The sequence below is a fragment of the Canis lupus genome, chromosome 11, assembly GCF_048164855.1.
Source record: "Canis lupus baileyi chromosome 11, mCanLup2.hap1, whole genome shotgun sequence".
Taxonomy (NCBI): Eukaryota; Metazoa; Chordata; class Mammalia; order Carnivora; family Canidae; genus Canis; species Canis lupus.
In genome coordinates, this window is record NC_132848.1 from 67,163,484 (window position 1) to 67,169,483 (window position 6,000).

At 48.4% G+C, this 6,000-nt stretch overlaps 1 protein-coding gene across 2 annotated transcripts in view; it reads right to left on the reverse strand.

Annotated features, from left to right (window-relative positions):
* SERTAD2 (SERTA domain containing 2) overlaps positions 1 to 2,791 on the reverse strand; it is a 114,031-nt gene extending 111,240 nt beyond the window's left edge. For both annotated transcript variants that reach the window (XR_012003628.1, XM_072768621.1), the window contains exons 1-2: positions 2,680 to 2,791; positions 2,009 to 2,083 (exon numbers count right to left, since the gene is read on the reverse strand). The gene's annotated coding sequence lies outside the window, so the exon portion shown is untranslated. The remainder of the gene's footprint in view (positions 1 to 2,008; positions 2,084 to 2,679) is intronic.
* Positions 2,792 to 6,000: the final 3,209 nt, after the last annotated feature.

Below are 6,000 nucleotides of genomic sequence, written 5' to 3' on the forward strand. Positions count from 1 at the left end.
GCATATTGATAAGAATTCTGCTTATTTCATTGATGGCAATATATCTTTACCAAAAATGTACTTCTAAAAAATACAGCCATTGGTGTTTCAAAACATACACGAAACACTACAGAGAATTAAGTTCAAAAAGACCTACCAAACACTAGTCAAGATCTTTGCATATTATCAACTCATTCTAAACTCACACTAACCCTATGAAGCAAATGCTACCATTATTCCCACTTTACAGATGAGGAATCTTGAGTTAACTTGACCAAGGTCACAAAGATAACAAGAGGAAATTCTGGGACTTGAACCTAAAGGGTCTGGTTCTAAAGGCCACACTTTGAAGCACTACCCTAGACATCCTCTCGGCAGATGGTGATGGTGATGGGACAGCGAACACCCCATGTTCTGTGACATGCACTCTCTTATTTATCTTTATATCAACCCTTTGAAGAGAAGTCATCCTTTCCAACTGCAGGAGAAAACCAGCACTGGCCAGGTTTGAAACTTGCCCAAGGTCAGACAGCCATTAAGGGTAGGCGGCAAGATTCAAACTCAGGCAGCAGGGCTCCACTATGCTATGAAGGCCTCTCAATGATTCAGTCTCAGACTCATGAAAAAGGCCACAAGAAAAAAAATTTATTAAACAATTCCAAAAGGTTTTGTATAAGTCTTCCTGAAACACTTTGCAAGGTTTGGGGGCTTATGACAAGCATTTCCTTACGATAGCATTTACATTTGAGTCAACATTACTACTTTGGGTTGATCATAAACACATTTCTGCTCTTTAAAAAGAAATCTTTCTGCAGAAACTTGGCAGATTTCAGTACAGGAACAGTCTATTCTTTAAAATTAAATTTAGTAACAACTTATTCTGGTTAGTCTGAAAGAAAAGGAGAGAATGAACTACTAAGAGGCCTTTCCTGTACTTTAATATTTCAAAACATGTTTGGTTTGGCCTAATTTGAATCTTGTGGACAACTAGACCAGAACTTGATTCAAAAAGAATACTACCATTTTTAAATAGGCTGAATTCTCAAAAGTGACCTCAGAAGCCGATTCAAAGTAACTATTTCTCATAATTTTTACTTTTGTCTCAAATTAAATATGAAAGATGCCTAAGGCAAGATTCTCATAAAGGATATAGGGGCAGCAGGTATGTGTACCTTTGAGTCACCCACAACCAAGAAACCAAATTAAATCCTACAAAATTCTGTAGCATGACATTTCTTAAGAGCAGCGAAGTATACAAAAAATGGATATCAAGAGGAAAAAAAAATCCATATTTATCCTTAACACATCCCACTGTGCCTAGGGACTGAGAAAAAAAAATTCTGTGCGGTAATGCCTCGCTTGAATAGAAGTGAGATAGAGATGAAGTGTCAAGCTGGATTTCCATCTTACCTTGCTTTCTTCCAACAGGTTCAAAGACTTCATGGTCTTTAATACGGAATGCATATTCTTCCCCCAAAAGGGAACCCATAAAACTATTTTAAAATAAAAATACTAAAGCCGTGCCCCTAGGCAACCTGTCTTCCCTCGCTCTATCCCCACACATTCAAATCAGAAATATCTTTTGCTTTGCCTTTATTAAATAAAAGTTGAACTGTGATTCAGAGTAAAATGCACTCATTAGGGGTTTTACACTTTTTGCAGGTCAGTGAGATCTAGGGGATCCCATCGCTGACTATTTATCGCTCACTAAGCATCCTAAAGACAGAAAGAAAAAAAAAAAACAAAACATGCCATTACCGCTCATTTTATAAGCGTGATAATGCCCCGATGGTGGAAGTCTGGCAATACCTAGAAATACAGCAAAGCTGGTGAATAAGGAGTCGAGGGGCGGGGGAAGAGGGAGCGAGGGAGGCAGTCGCCACCTCGAATCCACGCCGGACCAGGAACCTCCAGCCTACAACGTGATCCCTGCCCTCCCCGGAGTGGACAGGCTGCATTTTTCCAGATCCACACCGCCTCCCCCCAACCCCAACCCCAACCCCAACGCCAACCCCAACACGGTACTCACCCTTCTGCGAGGAAGTCTGCAGCGGGTCCAGCTCCGAGACCGGCCGGGGTGGCAGCGAGGGAGGGGACGTCTGGGCTGTGGGCGGGGGGGGGGGGGGGTGTCGGTGCGTCACTCGAGTGCAGGACGGTGAGTTCGAGGGGTGGGAGCGGAGAGGAGCGGGGCAATCAAGTCACCGCCCGAGGAGGAGGAGGAGAGGGAGGGGTGGGGGGTGCAGAGCCCCTTCCCTAAAATAAACCCACCGGCCCCTGCGACCCCCCGGCCCCGGGGAGGGAGAATAAATCGGGGGAGATAATAGACGAATAAATCTCTAAAACGACGAGAGGCGAGGAACAGACTTTAATTTAAAGGGGGCGGGGGGGAGGGCTTGAGCGAGGGCTGGAGGGGAGATGGAAGTGGCTCTGGATCTATCCCATGCCTTTGCAGTCCCCAAGCAGAGGAGGCTGGCACAGGGGAAGTTGCAGCGGCTCCCGAGGAGAGGGAGGAGGAGGACGAGGAGGAGGAGGAGGAGGAGGAGGAGGTTACACCGTAACAAGTACAGACAGACAGCCATGGATCACAGGGGCGCTGCGAGCAGGGGCGGCCGCGGCGGGGCGAGCGGCGGCGGCGGCGGCACCCCCTGCTCGGCTCGCTCAAGACATTTAATTGGATTGATGGGTTGTGCAGTGACTCACAGACTTTACAGAGTCGTACAGCAGTCCCCGCCCAGCTGGACAGGGGAGCTGCGGCGGGGCCGGGCGGGGAAAGGGGGCCGAGGCAGCGCCGGCAGGGGAGGGGGCGAGCCGGAGGGCGAGGCGGTGGGGGGGCGGGCAGCGCAGCGCAGCGACTGGCCAATGGCGAGCCCCGCCGCTCCGACGGGCGTGGGCGTCGGCCAATCACGGCGCGGCTCCATAGGCGGCTGGCTTCGCCCCTGGCCCAATGAGTCTTCTAAGGACACTGCCGCGAGCGGGGCGGGGGAAGCAGGGGTGGGGGGTGGGGAGCGGTGGGTGGACGTTGAGGTGGGGGGTGGAGGGAGAGACGAGGCGCCGGGGACCGGCGGAGTCACTCGGCCCTGCTAGCGCCGGAGTGCGCCGTCCGCCAATCGGGAGGCTGCGCGGGGGTGATGGACGCAGGCGTGCGACCAATGAGGAGGAAGGAGGTGCCGCCCCGAGCCCGAGGGGAAGGAGTGGGCGGGCCAACGCCTTCCCCTCCCTCCCGCCCGCCCGCCGGCCCGGCTCGGGTCAGTCACGCAAATAACAGCGTGAGGGCTGGGGCCGCGCGGGGGAAGGAGGGGAGGGGAGGGGAGGGGAAGGGGGCGGCGGAGGGGCCGCGCTGCTGGCGGCGTGACAGCCGCAGGCACTGGCGGAGCTGCGGGCCCCGCACCGGCTGGAGGAGGCGGCGGCGGGGGCTGGCTCGGTGCTCGGCTTGCAGGCGGCCGCTGCTTCCGCTGCTGCTGCTGCCGCGGGCGCCCCTGCGGCCAAACCCCACTCCCCACGGGCGACCGAATTAGCAGTGGATCGGATCCGAACTTTGCCCCGGGTCCCCGCAGTGCCCACACCGAGAGGCAACTCCTCTGACGTCCTGCGGGGCGGGGCTCGGGCATCTGGGGAAGCTGGAAGCCCGGGAGCCGGGGCTTGGCAATGGCTTGAGCCTCCTTTGCTTGCAGGTCTTCTGGGGAAGTCGGGGTAGGGTGTGGACAGGTTGAAACAGCTCCCGAACACATGCCATTTCTTTACCGAGCTCCCGGAAAAGGCACTTTGCTAACCTGGCAGGAGCGAAGCCATATGGGCTTTGCTTTTTTTTTTTTTTTTTTAAATACGTGTGTGTGCCTCGGCCTCCCTCCCGCTGGTGTGCCCACCCTCCACCTGGCACCCCGAGGGCAGTGCTGGGGAGCGAGCGTCGCTGCTGGGTCTTCTCACTGCTCATTCCCAGCAGCTCTGGCTTTTTCTCCATTTCTTGCCTGCGGTCCAGTGATCATCTTACAGACCTTCACACTCTCCACGCGCTTCTACTTAGAAGTCACTTTAATTACCCATCTGACCAGAGATGCTCACAAAAGTGAAGACGGTGGTAAAAACCCACTTTCTTTCCCACAAGGTGCCTTTCCGCGCGTTACTTGAAACTTAACAATTGCTTCCTCCCAGAAAACCAAGGAAAAGACAAAGTATATACTGCGTGCCTACAAGAAGATTTTCAACTCCGCTTAGAATGCCTGCTGTTCATTTCTCATGGACAAGTCAACTGGAGAGACCTAAGGGTTGACTTGAGGTCTTTTCTTTTTTTTCTTTTAAGATTTTTATTTATTTATTTGCAGAGAGAGGGCGAGCAGGGAGAGTGGCAGGCAGAGGGGGAAGCAGGCTCCCCACTGAGCAGAGAGCTTGAGGTGGGGCTCCATCCCAGACTCTGGCATCATGAGCTGCGTGAAAGGCAGTTGCTTAACTAACTGAGACACTCAGGTGCCCCTGATTTAGGGTCTTGAAGTGAGCGAGATAATTTTTTTCGTAATTATGAGATTAAAACCTACAGTGGTCTGAAATTCAGAGGACAGATAATAAGCTTAGCACAACGGCTTACTCTAGCCATATTGAGACTTTCCTAGATTATTGTCATTTTAAAGTACTGATCCTTCCCCTGAGCCCTAAGTGTGGGCTGACTCTGACTTTAGCCCTACTCCATGGTATCAACCTTTAGTCTTGAGTCCTGGTGAACGTGTTATCTTAGATACTGTATTAGTAACACAGAAGAAGATTTTGAATCTAGACATACACTAGGATCTTTCAGAAGATCTCCAAATACCCAGGTTTAGCATCCTGTGGCAGAAAATGCCCCCAATAAGGGGAAACCCTTATTGGCATGCTTTTAATCTCTACCATGTGTCATTTTCTAATTCTGTGCCCTCTCAATTCCAGTATTTCTTAAATGGTTGTCGAAGGCCCACCCAGATTCCTAGGCCTGCATTCAGATCTATTGAATCATCATTTCTGCAGGCAGGACCTGGGCATCTGCTTTTGTCACAAATACCCCAGGTGACTTGAATAAATATTAAAATCAGCATTTGATTTGAGAACCCCTATTTATTCCTTCCTTTTGAAAATTTGAGCACCCGTATTATTTTTCTTCTTTCTTCTTTTCCTTTCTCACACAGTACCTATTTCCTTTTTCCTGTATATTTCCAAGCTCTTATTTTGATGATCACTTCCCTTTCTACATTTCTTGCACACAAGTCTATGTTATACACTGGCAGGGTAATCCCCCAAAAAGGAGATTGAAGCTGGCAAATTGTCTTTCATAAATATCATAGGCATACCTTATAACTATGACACTTAAAGCTACAGGGAAGTCATAATTTTATAAGCTTAAAAATATCACTGTAATCGATATTATATATGAACCTCCGATATGTTGAGACTTAGTATTTTATAGTTTCAAAGTGCACAGATATAGAAGTTTTCATATGTAGGGGTCACATTTCAAAACTCAAATTTCACCATGCAAAAAACATATTTATATTGTTATCATAATTTTTCTAACCAGTGGAATGAAACTAATGATATACCAGGAAGTGTGATGACTACCAAAAAAAGAATATATGAGATTTTTGTTGCCTCAGACCTAGCTGAGAGGCTCCAAAGTACACACATGCAACAGTTAAATAGGAATCTGAGAAAAAGTCTAGGAAGACTTTAAGTGTGTTTAATCACAGATGAGGATTTAGTTCATTTTTTATCTAGTTTTCCTTTTGCTTACTTATTTTACTCTGTTATGATTTAGAGCCATATGTTTTAAAATCTAAAATAAAAAGTATACAAGCAGTATGCGATTATAAACTATTTTGCTTTTACTGCTATTTAGATATTTATATGATTGTAGCTGACCTCAATTAGATTATAAGCTAGTTATAAATTAGTTTGAATATATACTACCCACATGGATCAGGAAGTAAAAGCACATCCTTTATTGAGAATAGAAAATAGGTCTCACAGAATTCCCACAGATAGAGACTAGACAAGCATGAG